At 40.1% G+C, this 24,374-nt stretch overlaps 1 long non-coding RNA gene across 1 annotated transcript; it reads left to right on the top strand.

Moving 5' to 3' along the window:
• Positions 1–6,825: 6,825 nt before the first annotated feature.
• Positions 6,826–12,710, top strand: LOC110007119 (uncharacterized). The gene is made up of 2 exons (XR_002280662.2): positions 6,826–7,361; positions 9,012–12,710. It is a non-coding gene; the product is annotated as an uncharacterized LOC110007119 (long non-coding RNA).
• The last annotated feature ends 11,664 nt before the right edge of the window (positions 12,711–24,374 follow it).

Here is a 24,374-nt window from a genome sequence, read left to right as displayed (position 1 = left end):
GAACAAGCAAGAGTTTCTAGGAGCTTGATTGCAAAGGACTAAGTATTCAAGAGTTTGAGAATTACTCGAAGGGAGTTATTACAAATTACTTGAGTTCCTTATATAGAACAACCCCAAAACAAAGGTGGATTGCTAAAAAATAACCAAAATTGTTTAAAAAATTACACATTTAATGATTTAAAAATTAATCATGTTTTTGGACCAAATGACCAAAATACCCCTAAAAACTTTTCAACAAATGACAAAGTCATCCCTCCATGAGGGGGCCTCTTGCCATTGCTTGGCCTCAAGAGCTTTTCATACATTTACGATGGTAATTCGAGCGATCAAATGTCGTAGATTTGATGCTTGAACTATTGCACATGTTTTGATACCATTTGATTGTCTTGAAACGAATTTTTAAAGAAGAAACCAAAATCCGGACAAGTTCCATAAACTTGTAATTCTTTGACCGCCGATATGGCTAATCCATGATGTTCTGAGTGTTTATTTTAATAACGAATTGAAGAGGATACTATCACAATCATTTTGTGATAAATTTCATCCATTTGGACTCCGTTTGATCACGCTCCAATTTTGGGAAGTCGTCGAAAAATGGGATTCCGACGATCAAAAAAGTATGCCTTCTTCGACCTCAAAATTTGGTGTCATCCGACTACCGATTGTACAAAAAATTTATATCAAATTCTAGCTCTTCAAAGCACGGTCCCAACGGACACATACTTGCGACGATCCGACATCATGATCTTGAGCTATGCCCTCTCAAAGCTTAAAAATATGAATTTTCATGTTTCGAGCCCGTCTTCTCTCTAAAACTTCTCTTGTTTCAAGCCACGACAAGGTGCTTGCCATATATCAAAACAAGTGTATCGTCGAGATCTAGGTCGTGTCCAATTTGAGCTTAATTGGACTCAAAATGAGCAAGTTATGAGTATTTTAAAATCATCCAAAAATGAAAAAACATAGTTTTCATAAATGGAAACTGGTTCACTGAGGCTGCATCGCATTAGTGTAAAACCCACGCTTTTATAGTAAGTTAGGCCATGAATGATCTCAGAGCATCTGATTGAGCCGAAATTTGGTACTTGGGGGTTTTTCGATGTTTCGGATCCAATAGCGATGGTCTAATACTGTTTTGATACCCATGAAATGGGGCTATAGTTATGGGGTCCATTTTCAGCATGGTAGGAACTGAATTTGAAAACTGAGTTTTTTCCTAATCAATTCAAAACTTGAAACTTTACAGGTGTCCTTAGGGCATTCAAAATTACCCCCTCATGCAATTTGAAGCCATTCTAACAGTCCTTCAGAGGTCGCCCAATATTAGGCTTATTGCTACAGTGTTCCTATGGTCTAGCGGCGTCTCAGGTACTGGTGGGACCAACTTACTATCGGCTCTCTCCTTATTAACCCCAAGGATACATTTACATAAAAAATGACATGTAACAACTTGCCATGTCGGGTGCTACTCTTCAAGAGAAGCGAGAAGTGTAACATTCGAAACAAAACCTCGTCAGAGTTCATCTTTCAAATCCTTACTGATACACTTTTATTATCTCTCAATAATCTTTTTCTTCTTGATTATCGGCATCAACACGATCCTTGAGGGGGAGACCATGCCAAGCTTCTTCCATGGGGGATGACCGAAGTGAATTATAATGATTGGGGGCCTTTTAAGGGCTTGATAAATCCAATACTACTAGAATCAATTTTTTAGGGAGCATGTTGACCTGGTGCCTTGCTTAAGGGCTTCCTTTCCAACTCAACAATACTTCCTAAGTGAGCCAACTGGTGAGTGCCATTGGGGCTTGATCCCAATTCAGTAGCCCTTTTTGTTCCAACAACTAGGCGCCTTGCTTAAGGGCTTGATAAACCCAATGTTATCATAATCCAGATGTGTCTGGTAGTCAGGAGCCTTGCCTAGAGACTTTCTTCCCAATCCGTTAGATTTTTCTTTAAAAAGGCTACCAGTGGAGGGCCTTGCTTAAGGGCTTCCTTTCCCGTTTACACTGAATCTTTGATCTTTCTTTTGAAAGGCTAGTAGTGGGGGGCCTTGCTTAAGGGGCTTCCTTCCCTTTTACACTAAATGTTTTATTTTTCTATTGAAAGGCTAGCGGTGTGTTACACCCCAAGAATTTACAATACTGTTATTCCTGAGATGTGACAGACAAAACATATATACATCTATTGATAGGACAAATTTACAGTGGCGAGGTCTTACAAAGTAAATAAAGAAAGCTAGCACAACAACAGTATCTTCCAAGGTTGATCTTGACTAGCACTCAAAATGAATCCGCAGTTATCCTGAAAAAAATGTTTACTATAGTTTGATGAGTTTGGCTACTCAGTAAGTGATCATCATAATCCTAAAAATAATCATGATTGAAAGATATCAATATTTTCCAAAAAGAAGATCTATTAACAGAAATGCATCAACAGTTTCACTTTCAATAAATGCATAATTAAGTATAATCCGAGTAATTGAAATGCTTATAACACTTTTAACGGCAGTGCATAATTCAAAGGATTTCACAAAATACCCTACTGGCATCCCAAGTAGGTCACCTATATACCCCATCAGCGTCCTGATGGGTCCACTTAATCCCTATCGGCGTCCCAGATAGGTCCACTTCATCTCTGCAGGTCCACTTATACCTCACCGGCATACCGGATGAGTCCACTTAATCCCTACCGGCGTCCCAGATAGGTCCACTTATACCTCACCGGCGAACCGGATGAGTCCACTTGCATACTTAAATTATTTCTAAATCTCTTTAAACATTCGAAAGCAGCAATATCATGTACTCAACATATCACTGAAATCATTAGTATGAATTTCACTTAAACCATTAATAACAGTCACTCTCTATAACATTTCAAAAATAACCAATCAAATATTTTGGGCTCAAATTTAGAAAGGTAGCAGTTTGTAAAGGCATTCTAGCATAATTGCCAATTTAATATGTATAGAAAAACTCTTATAGAAATTCAAGAATACAGAATTATCACAATTTATGGGATATCAATCCACAAATAAACATTTCACAACAATACTATAATCAATTGCAAAAATATCAATTTTTAAATAATAAGGCAGTCATTTGCACATGAATTTTACAATGTCTAAATATTCAAAACAGTAGAAAGAAATATCACAATTTTACTAAAAGCAGAAATATCACATTTATTTCTAATAATTTGATAGTATTTAAAATTTTCTAACAATAGCCAAGAAAAATAAATAAATTTATTTTTCTAGGAATTTACAGCATTTAAAATTTCTAACATAGATAAAATATCACAATTTTTATTAAAAAGATTATTTTTCAAGATAATGAGGTCGTGTGCGCATAAAATTTATCGCACTTAAATTCATGATAATAAGCAGAAATAATTATTTCATTTTATTTTTAAAAAGAATGGATTATTTTTCGAGACAATGAGGTCACTTACACATAAAACTGATAAAATAACGATCCTAGACGGAAATATCACTATTTATTAAAAATAGACTATTTTTCAGAAAGACGATGTCACTTACACAGAAGAAGATGAGGAGGAGTCAAGCTCCAAGGAGAAGTCTAGAGAGAGAAACAAGAGCGAGGAGTCCGTAACTGAAAAGCTTTTGGATTTCCTTTTATATGGTTAGCAGAGGTAGAGAACGTAGTTAGATAACTGCACGATACCTTCTCATTTATCTCTCTCTCCCTCCCTCTACAAATTTAGCAAACGCTAGATCCAAAACTCTCTGTAATTCTCTCTGCAAATCCACGAGCTCACTCCACAAAAGAAAAAATTCTGGTAGCCCTAACCTTAATCCCCTCGCTTCGTTAACTCCACAATCGTGCCCTCTGCTAAAACCCTAACCCCAATCCTAATTCTCTACTCTCCTCATCTGAAACTTGCGAAAAGGTTGGGCTTTTTGAAAAGAGATGTGCATAGGAGAGAGAGAAAAAAAGACGTATAAAAAAGGAACACCTCAAGGCAAGGTGTCGTTTAAATGAGTGTTCTTATAAACCTTTAAGGTGGTGGACCTAAGGTCCACCCAAGTAAAATTGGACCTTCAAAAATATTAACAATAATATCTTTTCTTTATTGTTAATATAAAAGCAACAATATCCTAACGGTATATTAGTATTATTATTATTATTATCATTACTAATATATACTTATTATTTTATTTATTTATTTATTTTATTTTATTTTATTTTATTTTTATTTATTTATTTATTTTTATTTATTTATTTTTTTTGTATTTATTTCTGTTAACAACATTAATATTATTATTATTATTATTATTATATATATATATATATATATATATTTGAAAGTTTAGGATTGTTACACGGCAGGTGCCTTGTTTAAGGGCTTCCTTCCCTTTTTACATTGAACCTTTGATTTGTTTATTTTGCTTTAGATAAACAATCGGGGAGAGCCCTTAATGGGGCGTATCAACTACTTCACCAGGACGTGGACTAATGGCACAAGAGGTGTCTCTTTGGGGCTTTGGGGGGGCTTACACCTAATATGCCAAGTTTAGTTAGGGGCTTTTTGGTGGCCATCCTGAAAGTCTAAACATGTCGACAACTGGGGCCTTAGTAAAACAATTTCTTTGGGGCTTGAAACCCCGATCATACTGGGGCTTAGTAGAGGGCTTTTTAGTGGCCATCCCGAAAGTCTAAGTCTGACAGTAGATGGGAGCCTTAATAAGATGGTTACCCTTAGAACCAGGGCATTAATCCAAGCTAGGCAATCAATTGCCTAATAAGAACTTCTATCTCGAATTGTCAACATGTTCTTCCTGATTTTGGTTGACGTCTCGGATTGGAGAATTTCTTCAACAAATGGCTATTCTGACTTGCCATCTTGATAATTCTTTTGATCTTCAGGGGCCCTTCAACAAGGATAGCCCGAGTTATTGGATTTTCTTAAGCTCTTTTGGGTTTTGATGGTAAGGTACCCATGCGGGGTATTGATTCCTAAACCGACAAAATTTTGTTGTAATTGGTTGAAGCCACCTTGATTGAATGTTGCATCAACCTATCTATTAGTCCAGGTGCCCTTTCAGGTTTCCACCTGAACTGGATAGAAGTGGCGTCGTAAAACGGTTTCCCCAACTTCTTCTTTTATTAAGGCTCTTTTGCTCATGACTTTGAGGTCACATTCACCTTTTCTTTCCTTTTTTTACTCATGGGGCCCTTTCGAGTTTTCACCATGCCTGATTTTCTATTTGTAAAATACTTTTACTCATAGCTTCATGGCCACGCTTGTCTTTCATTTTTACTCATGGTGCCATTTCGGGTTTTCACCATGCAAATTTTTTATTTTTGGCAATATTACCCATAACATCGTGGCTATGTCCATCTAAAGCTCTCACTTTTACTCATGACGATCCTCATCGGATGCTCATCATGTCCGACCTTTTTTCTTTTTATACTAAAAAGAGAAGACCTCCTCCTTGATGATGCATAGGATGGAGGGGTAATAACTATACTAGTCTCACTGGGGGCTCACCGGATACCACGGGTGAGGCTTTTATTAGGAAGGTGAACACTATTGGCGATGTCTTTGGGTTTTGCAAGGTGATGAATGACATACACTTGTTTGGGGTATAGGGGTTTTAGATGGACCATAAGATAATTGGTGAATGAAAACAACCTAGGGATAATATATGTCTATAAGGTAAAGAAATGGTTACCTCCCTTAGGTGATGAAGGAATAACATATTCCATACATTAGTCATAGTGTATCTGCACCATTGGGGGTAGTGACTTACTGGGAATGATGACCTATCACTAGAGATCATAAACCTATGGAGTGACAGACCATTGGGATGATGAAACACTGGGGTGATGATCCACTGTAAGTAGTGGTCTATTGGGGGTAATGGCCCATCAAGGGGCTCTGGGACTCCTTGAGCATGGTATTACTCATGGGGCTTATGAAGGCTCAAGTGAGTGGGATATATTTGGTATGGCTCCATGAGGATAATGGAGCTCTTAAGTGAATCCCAAGTAAAGGGGTTTTGAGGATGGTATTTTATAATGTTTAAGCTAATGAATGGGATTGCAATGGGAAGGGTAATTTCTGACTCATTGGGATGATAGTTCAAGCTAATGGGGTGATTGGGACTCCCATAGTTTTTATGAGTCATCAGGGTCTTCATTGGAAGCTATGATTTCTGTGAGCCATACATCAGCTAAATAATAGGCTCGATTGCAATTTTGAAGCTTTTACGCAAAGGTGTATCTTCATTAGTGTTTGAACATGCTAGGGACAATAATATCCTTACAAAAATGCTCAGTGTATCTCCATTGGGGATGAGGCAAATTAAGTATGTATCTCCGCCGTGGATCAGGCACTTTTAAGGATTAAAACATCCTTAACAATGATGATGCCCTAGGTCATCATTTTTAGGATACTTGAATTTAATGGTTTTGAAAGTGGGACTCAAATGGGTAGCATGGATCCATGAAAAATTTAAAAATGAATTCAGGGTTTCACTGGGATAATCGGTTCATGGTTTAAACCTCGAGGGTTTGCCAAAAATGGGGCTAATGAGCTCAGGCTTTTGGGCTTCATATAGCTCAAGGTTACCCATTTGGGGGTTAGTGTGTGTAGGTAGAATAAGAAGTATAGCCCCTTTGATCACCTTGTGTCAAATGTTCACAAGGTTATGTTCAGCTCATGGTTAAACCATGGGCTTGTGTGAGTAGTGACAAACGAGAGAAGATGAAGTGAGAGAAAAAGAAAATGACGAGTGGACCCGCCTTGGGTGCGGGTCCATGTCTTTTTAGATGTACAAGAGAGAAGAGAGTGCTGGACAATGAGAGGAATGTGAGGAACCTGCCTATGGTATGGGTCTGGGTATCATTGGAGAGAGAGAAGGAGATAAAAATAGATAGTGATGGACCCGCCCTAGGCGCGGGTCCGTGCGTTTAGGTGGACAAGATAAAAATGAAGGATGATAGACCTGCCCTAGGTGTGGTTCCGTGCATTTAGACGGGTGACAGAGAGAGAGAACGAGATGAAGATGAGGGATGACGGACCCGCCTAGGTGCAGGTCCATGCGTTTTAGACGGGTGTGAGAGAGATACGTAGATGAGGGATGACGAAAGACGGGCTGTGCCTAGGCGAGGGCCCAAGCATTTTTCGTGAGAAAAGGGGTTCGTCCGAGTTTTTTTTCGTGAGAGAGGAGGTACGTCCGAGTTTTATAAGTGTGAATGGGTGCATTTTCACCCATTTCATCCTCACCTCTCTTGTTCTTCTAGAGAGAAAGTGAGAGGGACCTTTCTTTAAAGAGAAAAAGTGACCTTCAAGATAATATATTTGGGGACCATGGCTATACTTCTAACCCCCAGGTAACCATCTCTTACTTCCTTAAAAGCTTTTGATGGTTTCTTTTTCCTTCATTTCTTCTTATCTCCTCTTTTCACGCTTCATGTTTGATTTAATGCTTGAACACCCGTTTTTAGTGTAACCTAGATGACTTGATCATCTTTTGAGCATTCCTTGAGCATTCTTAGTGCATCTTGCCTCCTCATTTATCATCTGAAGTATTCTTTGGAGCTTCATGGATCAATCTTTGACCATCACGAACTTGTCTAGGCATCATGAACCTTTCGAACATCACGTCCCTCACAAATATCATGAATCAATACCGTGAGCATTTTAGAGCTTCACGCCCAATTCTTGGGCTTCACGTCCGTCACAAATATCATGAATCAATACCGTGAGCATTTTAGAGCTTCACGCCCAATTCTTGGGCATCACGAACATATATTTTTTTGTTTGGCACCATGACCTTCACAAACATGCTCGTCACATTACGAACCAGGATCATTTTGAAGCTTTACGAAAATTTCTTTGAACCCCATGAGCATATTTGAGCTTCAGAAATGTTCTTAAGCATCACCAACATGTTCGGGCATCATGAACATACTTGAGCATCACGAATATCACTTTGCACGTTGTAATTAACTGCTGGACGTCACGCGAATACGTTTGAGCATCAAGCATATTTTCTTAGAGCATCACAAGCATTTTCAGACACTGCAAGTATTGTTTTGAATCATCATGAACATTTTGGAGCTTCACGAAAATTGCTTTGAGTACCATATGAGCATGTTTTGAGCTGCACAGATGTCTTCTTCGAGCACTTTGAATATGTCTAGATACCCCAAATAATTTCTGAGCACCATATGACTATACTCTCGAGTGTCATGGATATCTTCGTCAATGTCCCTAAGCACCATGAATGCACTTCACTGAGCACTCTAAAAAAACATTTCTTGAGTACTCCCAAATATTTCTTGCTCTCAAATGTTTCTTGAACATTCCCAAAGATTTCTTGCACATCCCAAATGTTTCTTGAAATATCTTCTTTAGACAACCCTTCGCATTTTCACATAACTCTTCACCTTCTTATATGCTTTTATGCATATCTTAGCATCTAAAGCATCTCTTCAGACACCCATTGTATTTCAAGAATAATTTTGGATCAAAATCGGACATTTTTAGCACCTCCACTTCATAGTTACGAATTTTAAAAGTCCATTGAGCACTTCTAAGCACTGTCATGCATTTACATGCATCTTTTTAATGTAATTGAGCATAGTTAAGCGTAGTTATGCATCATGGTGTGGCTCTTGAGCACTTTCATGCATAGTTATGCATTTTGAGCATAGTCAAGCATTTCTAAGCATTTTCATGCACAATTATGCATCTTTGAGCATTCTTGAACACTCCTATGATAGAAAACGGAGCTCTTCAGGGTCACTTTTCATGATGGGCATTTAACCTACGGACTTGTGATTTCTTAGAATCTCCTGAGTACTTTGGACTAGCCAAACACCTTCTTTGTCAAACCTCTGAATATAGGGGAGATGCCGCTGAAATTCTGCAAAATTCTTGATGCTTTCTCTTCTTCTTTCACTTGAAAACTCTTATCAGATTGACCTGTTATCTTGCTTAATTGCTTTTTTTTCTTTTTTTTTGTGCTTCTTTTGCAGTCATAATTCTTGAAGCGAACCATTTACCGCGTCTTAGAGACTTGGGCACTGATGCATATAAAGGTGCTTCTTTTACAAGATCCACAAACCTTGGTGTCTTGAAATCACTCAGAGGCTGGAATGGCCCTTAAGCGTCACCTATGTAGGTGAAGACACTCAGTTTTATCTTTATGAAGATGCAAATGGTGAACCTGTGATTCAAGGAGATGGTGTACCCATGTATCATTCGCTTCATAGGAATTTTGATTCAAGTGAGAATCTCCCCACTCTAGGGAAGAGAATGATGGAGAAAGAAGGCCTTCATTGGGAATCTAGTGGACTCCGGTTTGAGGGAGAGCACCAATACATGCGGGGGTATAGCACATGGATGTTTGATGTCCTTCAATCGCATGCTAAGGATGTAGTAGCATGTGCTTTATCTGCAGCTTGCCAATGCTCAGCTAGTTACTACAATAGGTGCTCAAATACAATCAAGGCCCTCTTGGAGCTCTGGTGTCATAAAGTAACAGCTGGCACCTTCATCACAATGAAGAGGGAATTACCCTCCTTGACATGTACTTCAATGGTGGGTTGCCCATGCTGGGGGCCATGTATGAAGGGTTCATCCCCAGTAACGGGCTAATTTTTGGAACTCAAACCATCAATGGTGAACCACACGCTTCAGGTCTTCGTGAGTTGTTCGAAATTTACCAACTCCTACTTTCAGAGACCAAGACCAAATCCAAGATAATGCATTTCAATGCATGAAGGGATTTCTTTCATGAGAATCTTCAAGATAAAGAGGAACCCAATTCCAGTGCCGTCTGGGATGATGATGAGCAAGAGGTGGAAGAAGAGACCAAGGATCTAGTGAACCCTCCTAGAAGGCCTGAAAAGGACCATGTGTACTGGCTACATATCTCACTCTCTTTTTGTGCAAATTGCACTCCCAAGGTCAAAGGGTAATGCCATCCATCCTGGTTGCTTCTTTGTGGCCTATAGCCTTGCTCAAGGGCGTAAATATTCCTTGGCCCAACCAGTCCTTTATAGCATATACCACAGTTTAGGAGCAATTGCATGTGGTAAGGTAGCATCTAGAGATAGCAAGAGTGAGTCTTTTGACGGAGAGGTCTTACCTGGCCGTTTCAAAACGAGCTTCCATGTTCATTATATCTTTGGCTAGCTCTCAGCATACTTTCCCAAGAAATAATCTCCTCCTTATACCCCCAGAGCATATGAGATCAATGAGGCTTTGTCAGAGTATACTTGCCCTCAAATGTTGAGGATTGTTGGGATGAAGGCCATATTTAGAGGACCAAGCGAGGCACATTGATTCCTAGCTGACCACTCCTTCTTCTCTCGTGGGGACCCCTTTCCTGTAGGTGGTCCCACTGACCGTGTTTACACAATTGCTTTTGGTGAGGCCTTTGATGGACATACCACTAAGACCCGAGAAGCCATGTATCTCCTAAGTGCTAGGGGATGCATCTTACCTTATAGGGGTGTCAGAGATAAGAAGCTTGAAGCTACTTTCCCCACAGATTTGCACGCCAACATAGCTCAGACCAAGGGTGCTCCTTCTCGATACTTTTTGCGAAGAAGTATGGGAAGAAGGGGTCTCAACAATACCATGATGCTCCAGGTGAAAGTCGTGAATCCTAGACAGGTAGCAACAAGAGAATGACTTGGGAAACCTGTCTTGCTCGTACTGGCTTGAGCAAGTTTGTCATCCCCCATTATGGTCATGTAGGCCATGCCACTGAGGGTTATTAGCAGTGGTGGAACACCACCAACCGTTCTTACTAGAAGGCAACCCATGCATGGAAGGCCATCAATAGTACTAAGCATGATACAAGGCACATGATGCATTTCACACCTCCATTCTTCTTCAAGGTTTACAAACTTGATTACCCCTTGGACTGGAAGGGGCTTGGATAACCTTGATCATTAGCCATGGACCATACTAGCATCCAATATCTCTCATTTGAAGGTGAATCCAGGTCTTTTTTTTTATGACCTTTGTTCAATCTTCAAGTGGACCAAGGGTCGTGCGGTCCCTGGTTATGTAGGTCGTCATGTTCAACACCTCAATGCTTTTATAACGAGTGGATTGCATTCAGCTCCGGTTGCCAAATCTCGCTATGGTCAAAAGACCAAGATTGCTCGTTCAAAGTCAAGATATGAGGCAACTCCAGAGAAGAGGGTAAAGAAGAAAGGGACAAAGAAGAAGAAGGGCATAAAGAGCCCCGAACCCAGTAGTACTGTAGAACTTGAGGTTCGTAGAAAGAGTACCCAACTGAGCAAGAGGGCTTTGTCAAGTCCAAATGCATCTCATTTGGTTCCATTTGCTTCAAGTGAAGGATTTGATTTACCTCCCAGGTCGAAGAAGTGTAAAAAGACGAAGGCGCCAGCTAGCCCAACTCTATCATCAGAGGCAGCATCTCCCGTTCAAGAGACAATTCCTGAAATTGTCACAACCCAACTAAGTTCATCTAGTCAGACTTCCTTTGGCTTGAGCTGTTGACCAGAAAAGTCCCTCTCTTGTGGTAGAAATAGGGGCACCCATCGCTGACAACCCAATTCATCTTGAATTAGACTCTCTCATCATTGAGCCAGGGAGACTTTCTCTGCACTATTACTGAAGAAGGGAATATTCTTGAAGTTGAGCCTGAAGCAATCGGTGTGGCTCCAGACATCGAAACAACAACTTCAAAAGTGCCCGCTCGAACTAATTAAGAAGCAGAGCCCCAACCAGATGCTTCTTCAAGTAAAACTTTGGAACTTGTAGTTGTTCATATTCCTGAAGTGCCAATTTCAGCAATTCCAAATGTAAAGCTCCCATCCAAGCCAGATGCTCCTTCCAGTGAGTCCTTGGCCCTTGTTTCTCAAGAACCAGCGATTGTTGCTAAAGTTGCACCCCTTGTGGTGATTAGTTCTTCATATTTGCCTTCTTCGGTGTCAAGCACCATGTCAAATAGGAAGACTTTGATGGTAGAGAACTTGTTATAGTCAATTCTTCAAGGGCTAAAGGAATGCTTCCTCTCTGATCTTGCAGCTGAGATTATTGCAGTCAGGGACTGTGCTACTGCTTTGATGATTGTTAGCTATGAAAAGGAAACCTTTGAACTATTCAAAGGTCTTTTTAATGACCTTGAACGATGGAGAGTCCAGCGTTAAGCTGAAATGCAACAATTATGTGGGGGTCGCCTGGCTTCTTTAGAGGACTCCTTGGCTCAGCATCAGAGCCTCATAATGAGCGATAAGGATAAGAAGGTCTCTGTCCTTTCTCATCAGACTAGCTTCAAAAATGAAGACACTATATATTCTGCAAAGATAAAGGCTACAGAGGAAGAAAGGAAAAGTTGGAAACTTATATCCACCGGTTGAAGACTGAGCAGGATCAGAAGAGAGAAGAGGCTCGAAGCAAGTCTCAGGAATTAGAAAAATTGGACTCCGAGGTGGCCTTGACCAACACATTGTCAAGTTAAATTACTCAGGTGATCTCCCACCTCCAAGAGCATATGAATATGGCCTCAGAGCACTCAAAAGTGTTGAAGACCAAGATTCATGAAGCCTTTGACAATTTCTAGGGGCTCATGAATTATTTACTCTTTTTGCTTGTTCTATCTTTTTTTCATTTCTTTTGCATATTTTTGATAACTGTAACCATAATTTTGTAATCTTCTATTATGTGGAATGAATGCTATTTTCTTTCTTCTTTGACTTGTTTGTTTCTCTGCTTCATGGTTTGCATCTTTCTGTTATCTCTTGTGACCAACTCTTGTCTCCTTTAGAAAGGGGGTAAGAGATGAATCTTGGAGGCCTGCTTCTCATGGAAGCATGTCTAGCCTCCACCATATGCGACTTGAATGCTCTCTCGGGTTTTCACCCAAATCTTTGGGGTATGTGCCATTTTTTCAAAAAAAAAAAAATCCATATACATATATATATATATATATATATATATATATATATATATATATATATATATATATATATATATATATATATAGCGCTTTTACACATGGTTTGTACGTCATGTCTGCCATTTTACACTTTTACTCCCTTGCGGGTTTTCATCATGCCCATTTTGTTCTTTTCTTTTATTTTGGCATATTTTGCTCGTAATAGTTGGTGATACTATTATGCTTGTCATTTTTTTTTTTTTCTTTTATTTCCTTTGATTATTTTACCCATGACGCCCTTGCGGGTTTTCGTCATGTCGATCTTTTTGAGGTGGCAATTCTTAAGGTCATGCTATTGTGACCATGGGGAGGCATGTTTAAGGTCATGCCACCGTGACTATCGATTTGGTGTGTTTTAAGGTCATCCACCAATACCTAATGGAGGCAATTTTAAGGTCGTGCCTTCGAGACCATAAAATTTTGTGTGTTTTAAGGTCATTCGCCAAGACCTAATGGAGGCAATTTTAAGGTCATACCTTCGAGACCGTGTGTGATGTAGTTTAGCATCATGCCACCAGGACGTGTGCTATGTAGTTTAAGGTCATACAGTGACCAGTGCCACCCAGTTTAGGGTCTTGTAGTGTGGACTGATGCCATGTAGTTTAAGGTCGTGTGGCTTGGACTGTTGCCGCATAGTTTAAGGTCATGCGACTTGGACCAATGCAACGCAGTTTAAGGTCGTGTAGCTTGAATTGTCTCCATGCAGTTTAAAGTCATGAGGCTTAGACCATTGCCACGCAGTTTAAGGTTGTGCAGCTTGGACCAAGGTATATGAATAATACTTTTTCAAGTGTCTCTCATTAATTGGGGGCATAGCTTCTTCACCTTCATCATTAACCAATACATAGGCCCACCTTAAGTGCAGGTATGCCTCTAAGGGGGGTAAGAGAGTGGACGAGATGAGAAAGTGGAGAGCAAATGGGATGGACCTGACTAAGGTGTGGGTCCAGGCGCAAAGGGGAATGAGAGAATGGACGAGAGAGAGTGGAGAGAGAGAGAGGGGGCGGACCCACCTATGGTGCAGGTCAATGGATAGATGGGAGAGAGATATGGGATAAGGGAGAGAAATGGAGAGGGGGGGACGGACTTGCTTAGGGCGTGGCCCAGTGCCTTGAGTGGGGAAAGAGAGAAAAAGAGATAATGAGAGAGGGAGAGTAGTCGGACCTGCCCTAGGTGCGCGCCCAAACGTTTAGGTGTGGGAGAGAGAGACTGAGAAAAGAAGGGAAAAGAAGAGAGGGAGGCTTGCACCCGCCATGAGTCCAAGCAAAGGAGGAGAGAGAGTGAGAAAGAGTGAGGAAAAGGATGAGAGAAGAGAGAGAGAATGAAAGAAAGAAGAAGAGAGAGAAAGAGAGAAAGAAGAAAGGAGAGAGAGAAGGGAAAGGAGAAGGGAGATAATGGACCTAGAACAAGCTTGAACCTAGGTGCACCTTCGTCAGTTCCTTTGCATGCACATGAGAAGAAAGAGAGGTCTTAGTCTTGGGTCAATGTTAGGGTCTAAGGTCTAGGTGTCTAGCTTAGGTGGGTTGGGTTGAGGTATGATGTATAGGAACTAGGGTATATGGGATGGACTAATGTATATGCTAGCTAAGGTAGACTAAAATATAGGCTAATTAATGTGTATAGGATGCTATGGTGTATGGGGCACTATGGTGCATGGTGTAGAGTAGGGTGTAGGCTAGCTAAGATAAGATGTAGGGTGTATGGAGTAGGATTGGGAGCTAGGGGTTCTAATGTGTATGGAAGCTAGGAGTTCTAAGGTGTATGGGATTGAGAGTTGGGAATCCTAAAGGATTTATGATTTTGAGATTCTAGGGAGTGAAGGGTTCCTAAGGGTATTTTCTCTCTCTAGGAAATGTTTCTCTTTCCTCCCATCTTGAGTCCTGAATTTCAAAGCAAAGCAAAAGAACAAGCAAGAATTTCCAGGAGCTTGATTACAAATGACTAAGTGTTTAAGAGTTTAAGAATTACTCCAAGAGAGTTATTACAAATGACTTGAGTTCCTTATATAGAGCAACCCCAAAACAAGGGTAAATTACTCAAAAACAATCAAAATTGTCAAAAAATATGCATTTAATGAATTAAAATATTAATCCCCCTTTTTACCAAAAAACCAAAATGCCCCTAAGCACTTTTCAACAAATGATAAAACCATCCCTCCATGAGGGGCCTCTTGGCATTGCTAGGTCTCAGGAGCTGTTCTGGACGCTTTCGGTGGTAATTCGAGTGATCAAACGTGGCAAAATTGATGTTTGAACTATTGCACATGTTTTGATACCCTTTGATTGTCTTGAAACAGATTTTTAAGGAAGAACCCAAAATCCGTCCAAGTTCCATACACTTGTGATTATTCGACCATCGATGTGGCACAATCCATGATGTTTCGAGTCTTCATTTTGATCACAAATTGAAGATGATATTATCGCGATCCTTTCGTGATAAATTTTGTCCATTTTGGTCTCCATTTGAGCATGCTCCAATTTTGGGAAGTCACCAAAAAATGGGATTCCGGCCACCAGAAAAGTATGCCTTCTTCGACCTCAAAATTTGGTGTTATCCGGCCTCCGATCATACACAAAAGTTATATCAAACTGTAGCTCTTAAGCAAGAGGGAAGTAGGGTAGGCAGCAGTCCCATAGGCAAGGGAAATAGTCCAGTCTCAGCAGGATAGAGACAACTATGCAAGCCAGTCGCTCAGCTAGTACTATTGAATTGATTGGTTGAGTTGATCGTAGGATTGTGTCTTACTAAGCAAGTCAAGTATAAAAAGCAAGCAAGAAGCATGGTCGCAACGGACCCATACTTGCGAGGATCCAACATTGGGATCTTGAGCTATGATTTCTCAAAGAATTGGATGTTCTTCTTTTTTAAAATCTGAATTTTCATGTTTCGAGCCCATCTTCTCTTTAATAATTCTCTTGTTTCGGGCTACACCTTGGTGTATACCATATGTCAAATCGAGCGTATCGTCAAGATCTAGCTCATGTCCTAATTTAAGCATAATTGGACCCAATATGAGCAAGTTATAAGCATTTGAATATCATCCCAAAATGAGAAAACACAGTTTCCCTAAATAGAATTTGGTTCATCAAGGCTACACCGCAATAGTGTATAACCCACTATTTTACCATAAGTTAGGCTCAAAATGGTTCTGGAGGATCCGATTGAACCGAAATTTGGTACTTGGGAGTCTTTCGACGTTTTGGATCCAATGGAGGTGGTTTGGTATTGTTTTGAGGCCAAAAAATAGGGCTATAGTTATAGGGTACATTTTCAACATGATAGGAAATGGATTTGACAATTGAGTTTTGTCTTGATCAACTCAAAACTTATTAGAATGCCAAACATTTACGGGTGTCCTTAAGGCATTGAAAATTACCCTCTCATACAATTTGAGGCCATTCTGACACTCCTTTAGAGGTCGCTCAATATTAGCCTTATTGCTACAGTGTTCCCGTGGTCTAGAGGCATCTGGGGCCCTCGAGGGAACAGGTTACTACTAGCTCTCTCCTTATTCGCCTCGGGGATACAAGTACATCAAAAATGATGTATAACAATAGATAGTAATTTTAATTTCATGCTTAATAAGATTTCATACCTATAAATTCATTTGTCAAATTTTACGGTCATTTACATTACCAAATAGAGGCCAAATCAGCCAAAAATTAGTAAAAATATTGAATAAATCTTTACATTTTCAACATTAAAAAACATCAATATGAACTTCAACAATATTCACCACTTCTAGCACATATTCAAGGTAGATCGAATATTCAGTGAAGCGCATATTCACTTATGAGCTCCAATTACATCAGATGAGCATAAATCGGGTGAAATAACTGATAGCTAATGGTATAAATTGTACACGTTAGAGCATAGCACTCCAAACTAAATTTTGGGAAGAACTTTGGGATGTCAAATGTCACTCTCACACACTTTTTGGGCCCAAGATGACATCATTTCGATAGCTCTTCAAAATTAGGCTTATTCCGCTTGGGCTTGAGTAGTCCATACTCATATTTGTTATCTATTGGGCATGGTTGCAACCGCCTCCTCTTTTATGCACATTGGAAACAAAGCGCATCAAAAATACCCTGCAACAACTCTATCATCCCTTTCATAAGAAAAGGGAACATGCACAACTCATAAAGGGAGGCGTCACCCAAACAACGATAGATGCCCTTAAGATTCCTTTCACATGTTTCCACATCTCGGATACTAAAATGAAACTAGGCCTATTCAGCATTGCCAATGCTACTGCCCTACCCTACTCTTGAATTGTTTGCAAAGGGCTGCAATCCCTTAGAATCACCACGAGCCATGCCGGGATCACCATTGTTCGCACACAATCGAACTATGAGAATGAGTAATAGAACAGATGACATTTGGGCAAGAGATTGAGTTAAAAAAGAGAGAGGAGGCCTGAAAAATAGGGATTTCCAAGGATAAATCTCCCTAGAAATGGTCCCCCCCAATGGCCTCAAAGGCCCCATTTTATAAAGCTCTAACTCGAACAAGCTATCGTTATTGGCAATGGCGCCATTGGGGACTAATCTTTTCAAATCAAGCCCAAAGTACCAGTATATAAATATAAATATGACACAATAGATCAAAGAATCCTTACAAAGGATGTTTTCCTCGGTTATGGGGTCAAGAAAATGACCAAAAGACCCATGGCAGCATGGGAGGCAGTCCAAACACCCTTGGCACCACCGACAATAGTGCCAAAAATCAAAACTTCCAATCTATTTGGGGTCGTTGGCCCATTATGTCCATCATTGCATGACGTTAAACTATTCAGTTGGCTCCCCGGTCGCACAAGCTTAAGCTTAAACTACAGACCTTGTTTATTTCAGTAAAACATTTCTATAAAATCTCACCCCTTTTTCCAAAGACCCAAACTCTGGGTCATCCTGGTCCGGGAATTTCATCAAAACTCTTCATGTATGTAATTTCAAAAACATTAATTTCTTTGGTTCAAATCATAACCTGAGGTAGGTATTTGTTTAAAAACTTTCCCTCCCTGATTTCCAAACATCTCCTAAAATGTTTTAAAAAATGGAGTCGGATCAGCCCCAGTAATGATGATCAGAATGCACATATGGTCACCCAGTCCAAAAGGTAAAGACCATGGCAAACGAATGCTACATACCCATTTCCCTATGAAAGCCAGAAAATAAAAAAAACAAACATTCAAATTCTAAACCATCGCAGCCCTAAAGCCTAGGAATACGCCTGGGGCATGAGGTCGTATATGGCCCACTAGGTCAGATTTGTATTCCATTTTCATCTAAATCATTCCACTCAACTATTAAAACTCAGACTTCCCTGGAATACTAGCACACAGCCTTTGATCAATAAACAGAGGGCTATTACCTATGACTACCTCAAACAATGGGCTAGCTAACCTCGGGGTCCCATATGACCACATGCACTATGAGCCGATTGATGTCACGCTTTCGAGGGACAACCCTTTCAATTCCTCACCACTTAGCTCTATATCTCAGGCATTTACTTCTTTGTTGCCATGTGCTCCATCACTTGAGTGTGTCACATGCATCAAAGAGAGGCAATTGTAGACACTTCGATCTCGATGGAAGAAACTATGGAAGACTAAAGTACCCCGGTATTTGAACCACTCACACCCATTCGTAGACTAGACCCCATGAGCCCCAAATCGCTTGACAGAGCTCAAAACATTGAAGAATTCCCTCGAAAAACATAGCAGCACAAATCAAAACCTAGAACCAACAACTTGAAGGTAATCAAGGAGAAAAAGGTTTTGGTGCCACTGTCAATGACACCAACACAATTCCCAATGGTGGCACGAGAACGACCGACACACCAATCAGACATGGTGACATGAGAGGAGATTAAATAAGCATGGTACTATTGCCAATGACACCGACATCCCTTAGAATAGTGTCATGTCTCTAACAATCCAAATTGAAGACAACGTGGATGTACGAGTTTGTATCATGTGTTAGTACAAACTGACACATGTTGGTGGGTACTGACATGTCAGATGTTAGTACGAAAGGGCGTACCACCCTCATTCATTGAAAAAATGTCAAATCCATCAACGATCATATGATGGAGACCATATGGTAGATTGACACCGTCGCAACTCGGAGTGGTGCCAAAGGAAGTAAAAAATGCAATGGTTTCTAATAGTTCTATCAACTGTACAGAAGAACACCCAAAAGACAACACATGGCCAATTTTATTGTGAAGTAGCTCCGACAGGAGCCAATGCTATTGGCAATGGCGATGGGCCTCTGACACTCCACCCACAAAGCTGTACCCGGTCCAAATCACCTAATTTTAGAGCATTTATTTATGTTGACTGCAATTAATTTTAATTAATTCAAATCTGAGACCATTGCTAATGGTGCCAAAGCTAGTCCAACTGGCAACAGAATTTGAAGGGCCCAAATTGCACAAAAAATGATCCAATGGTGATCCTAAGATTACTTTGCTTATAAGTAATGCACTTGACATTGATTCCAGGGTCCGAGATTTTTACACTAAGTGCGTAGGCTCTATCAAAAGGCCGAGATTCTCAATGTGTGTGCAAGCTCTATCAGGTTTAGCCCAAACCCTACTTGACCTAGAACCAGAACTTTAACCTAAGCTTTTTACACTCTAACCCAAAGGCGATCTAGATAATCAAATCTTCCAGACCATCTTATACCTATATTTCCTTGCCTCGTCAAATACCCGAAGGATCGGGACTGACTGTGCAACAATCTACTCTGAATCGGCACCAACTTCGGCTGCCGGGCCTAGGGGCCAAGACTCAACTATTATTTTCCCCCTTCTCTTTATTTTCATTAATGATATCCATGAATGCCATTTAATCTCATTCTTATATATTTATTAGCTTTTATTGGTTCCATTTATTGTTTCCTTTGATCTTGCCCTCTTTATTAAAGATCATCATTAAACCCCTACTCTCTTCATTAAATATTTCAAAACCCCTCTTGAACTCCAAGATTAAGGTATGCGAGAAGCCGGCTTTGCTGACAGTCCAAGCGAGAGAAGGCCTTGTGGCCCAACTCTTGCCTGGAACATAATTTGATGGAGCCCTTTCTCTATCAACTATTTTGACACATTTGCACCCCAAAACAAAGGTGGGGAACGACTTCCTTGCCCGTATTTTCGAGTATAAATGTCAAGACACCCCTGTCCCTCTGTCGTTCTCGCCGGAGACTGGCCAAGTGCGGGCTCGTGATCCAGAGGTAGAGAATGTCATTCAAGTCAGAGTAGACTCAACGCTTTAATAATATGGTAAACGGAGCAAACCATGGAAAAGAACTAGAACAATAATTCAAAAGGGCAGAAGAGCATCTAGTAATAGAAAGTCCCACACACCAAAAATCCACTATATAAAATTCTTCCAAAATATCACAATTCAATTTAGGGCATCAGGGCCCCGTAATACACATTTCCAAAATAAACAATAGCCCAGTACTACACTGCCCAATTACATACAAGATCTGGGTTCTTCTTCTTCAAGGAATAAGACTTCGACTTCCAGCTGCAAACACGTACTCCTGGCCCTTAACATGCCACTCTCAATCTACAAGGAGGGGAGATAGAGTGGAATGAGCTATGAAGCCCAGTAAGTAGATCTAGGTACTAAGCATCATTATTATGTCTAGCCATGCATCGATAAATTGTTTTCTCAATTATAAGGTATCACAGTATAAATATCACATAAATCAGAAATCTCATCAGTATCCATCACAAGCATCATTTTAAGTATCAGAATTCTCATTCATTCAATACAATAATTACCATTCAAATTCACAGTGCAGATATTAAATGTCATAAGAATTAGCAGTTCAGAGAACCCTTCCTTCGTGAACACCATCATAATTCATATCAGTCATGCTTTGCACACTATCGTTCATATATCTATAACTGAACATGTTTTACAGTATACATTCTTATCAAAATGGAGCATGCCTTCATTTCATAATCGAGCATATTTTCGTTCCATAGCACTCACTAGGTCAGGTCATGTAATGCACCCAAGGCATGCACCTCACTGGTATCAATCACACAGGCAGGCCCTACAATACTCTCAAAGCAAGCACCCACTCATATCAATCTTGGTCATGCGATATGCCCAAAGCATGCCCAAGAGTTCACATAGCATCCATCACTTTAGTCGCACTACCAATGGATGTCCTATTGCGTAGTGCTCAATATCACAGTATCATAACAGAACAGTATTCGCTACCAATGGGTGGCCCAGTGCGTAGGGATCAATGTCACAGTACCATAACAGAACATTCAAACATTAATTGTACTCGTGCTTAGACAATACCTTATGACAGACAATTCCAATCTCATTATGCAAAATCTGAGTCTTATTCAGAAGTATACAACTATCATATACACTGTGCCACTTAACATGAAACACCCGTCATAAGGGGGCCATCACATGGCACTTACACTTATCACTCATCATCCATAACACTTTATCACATTAGCAATATGGCGTTTACCATGCAACATTTATCGTACAGCTACCACATGGCAATTGCACTTATCGGTCAACACTTATTGCATGGTCACATAACATTGTTCATATAACACCATGGCATTTAACCTGCGGCATTCATCACATGAAAACCATCACATAGCACTTATGCTTGTAAATTAACATTCATAACACTCGCCACTTGAATTGATCGATGCATTGCTCAGTAAGAGAGAGAGCACAGTTCACTACATCCATAGTCGTGACATTCACATAGGGAAAAGGGATGCCAATACCAAATCATGGAGAACTTCAGTGTGGATCTAAAACCAATTTCCAAATAGACTCACTCAAGGATCATATAGATGTGATTTGAACATATTTGGGCCTGCTTTGGGCATAAAACAATTTATTTTTCAAGACAGGCACAAAGCTAGAAATCTTGGTCACGAGTAACAATGAAGTACCCCTCTTCTCGGAGACATAACTCCCAATCTAGAGAGAATTTCAAAATGATTTAAACATGCAACTTTAATTCTAAACATGGATCTTTAAGGAGTTTGGATATTGTTTGCTTGGGGTCGGCATAAAGTGAGTAACAGTTGTTGGAATTTCCTGCAACTGTGAACAGTAATATACCTTCACATTCTGAGGCACAACTCTCAATCTATGGGGAATTTTAAAATGAGTTCAACATGCAGATTTTAGTACATATACAGATATTTTAAATGGCAGTATTTTGGGGGCATTTGGACTCCGTTTGGTTAGTCAAAACCTATGATAACAGGAGTAACAATTGTGAAATCCATTGAAATCTGCTAACAGTGACATATGTGTACAATTTAAAGCATAGCTCATCATTTATGAATAATTTGGACAAGGTTAAAACTTAAAACTCATAGTAGACACATGTATTTATCAAATGGAAATGATTTGTGAGAATTTGGAAATCCTTTGATGGGTCAAAATTTTAGTACAAAAAGAGTGACAGTCCAGGAATTTTCTGCAATCTTTTAATAGAAGACATACCCACACATTTTGAAGCATAATTTCTAATCCATGAGGAATTTCACGATGATATGGAAATAAATGTTGAAGTAGACAACCATATAATTCATTCAAAACTAGCTTGGGTCCATTTGGATGCCATTTGTCCACTGAAACGTTTGATGCAAAAATAGTCACAGTTCTGGAATTGTGAAATCCAGGGAAATCCGCTAACAGTGACATATGTGTACAATTTAAATCATAGCTCATCATTTATGAAGAATTTGGACAAGGTTAAAACATAAAGCTCATAGTAGACACCTGTATTTATTAAATGGGAGTAATTTGAGAGCATTTGGACATCGTTTGATAGATCAAAAGTTTGGTACAAAAAGAGTGACAGTCCAGGGATTTTCTGCAATCTTTTAACAGTGACATACCACATTTTGAAGCATAATTTTTAATCCATGTGGAATTTCATGATGATATAAAAAGAAAAGTTGAAGTAGATAACCATTTAATTCATTCAAAACCAGTTTGGGTCCATTTGGATGCCATTTGTCCACCTAAAAGTTCAATGCAAAAATAGTCACAGTTCTGGAATTTCTCATTCTTGACTTTAACATGCTTTAAACAACACTTATGTTTCACAAACCAGTACAAATATTAATACAAAACCTTGTTCATATTAAGCTAGCCTTACAAGTGATTCATTTCACCAATTTCCACAACTAGCAAGATCATTTACATTGCTCAAACAATCATGACACGCAGAGACACAAATCTGAGATTTCAAGCTCGTTTTAACCCATTCACATCCATATGTTTCATCCTATCGTTTTTCCCCTTTTTCATTACTTGAATTTGATTCTTACTAAATCAAGGGATGCTTGGATGCTAACCTACTTACATGTGCTCAACGGCACCTCCAAACTCCCACGCACAGGCCACTTCAAGCTTCATGCAATGGCTTTCTCCAAAGGGCAGCAGTTCACTCTCTTGATTCTAGAGAAAGAGTGTGTGTGAGAGAGCAAGAAAGGGAAATGACAGTGAAAAGGAAGGGGAGAGGGGTTTAAGTACCCGGGGTAGGTGGGAAACACTGTGACTGACCAGGTCGGTGGAAATCACTGTGGCTGACCACTACCATACGCTACGCTGACAGGTACAGCCTTGGCGGATGCCACTCTGACACGTACAGCGGCGTTACATTCTCTCTCCTATCACTGCCACATGTACTCACACTGCCGCTCACTCTCACACTAACGCGCGCTCTTTCTTTGCTGCACGCACTCACTGTGCGCGTATTTCCTTTCTCCTTCTCTCCCTTCACTGCCGCATGCACTCCACCGCGCGCATTTTCTTTCTCCTTGTCTCCCTTCGTTACCGCTCGCACTCCACCGCACGCGTTTCCTTTCTCCTTCTCTCCCTTCACTGCCACGTGCACTCCGCTGCCTGCGTTTCCTTTCTTCTTCTCTTCCTTCACTGCCTCGCGCACTCCGCCGCGCGCATTTCCTTTCTCCTTCTCTCCCTTCACTGCAGCGCGCACTCCGCTGAACGCGTTTCTTTTCTCCTTTGCTTCCTTCACTGCTGCGCGCACTTTGCCGCCCGTGTTTCCTTTCTCCTGGAAGTCTGGGTCATTACAATAAATAAAAGTACACAAGACTATTGCCTCTTCCAGGAAATTTTAAAAAAATCTAGGCATGCTTTAAGAGCAGCAAAATGTTTAAGTGCACATTCATAGCAAGCTATGTGATCGGAATAAAGCTAGCTATGCAAAAATCTCACTAAAATTACGAGGAAAGGATAGAAGTATATCTAAAAAGAGTGAATAAGTACATCTAAATGGGCCAAAATCTAATATACCCATCTCTCTCTCTGGCAATGAATGACACCACATAGATCTGCCAATAAAATCACAAACCCAAAAAAAAATATTTCGATGAA

Source organism: Amborella trichopoda, chromosome 5 (genome assembly GCF_054954075.1).
Source record: "Amborella trichopoda isolate Santa Cruz 75 chromosome 5, AtrichopodaSantaCruz75HAP2 v2.0, whole genome shotgun sequence".
Taxonomy (NCBI): domain Eukaryota; kingdom Viridiplantae; phylum Streptophyta; class Magnoliopsida; order Amborellales; family Amborellaceae; genus Amborella; species Amborella trichopoda.
This window is presented reverse-complemented; position numbering and strand designations above follow the sequence as displayed.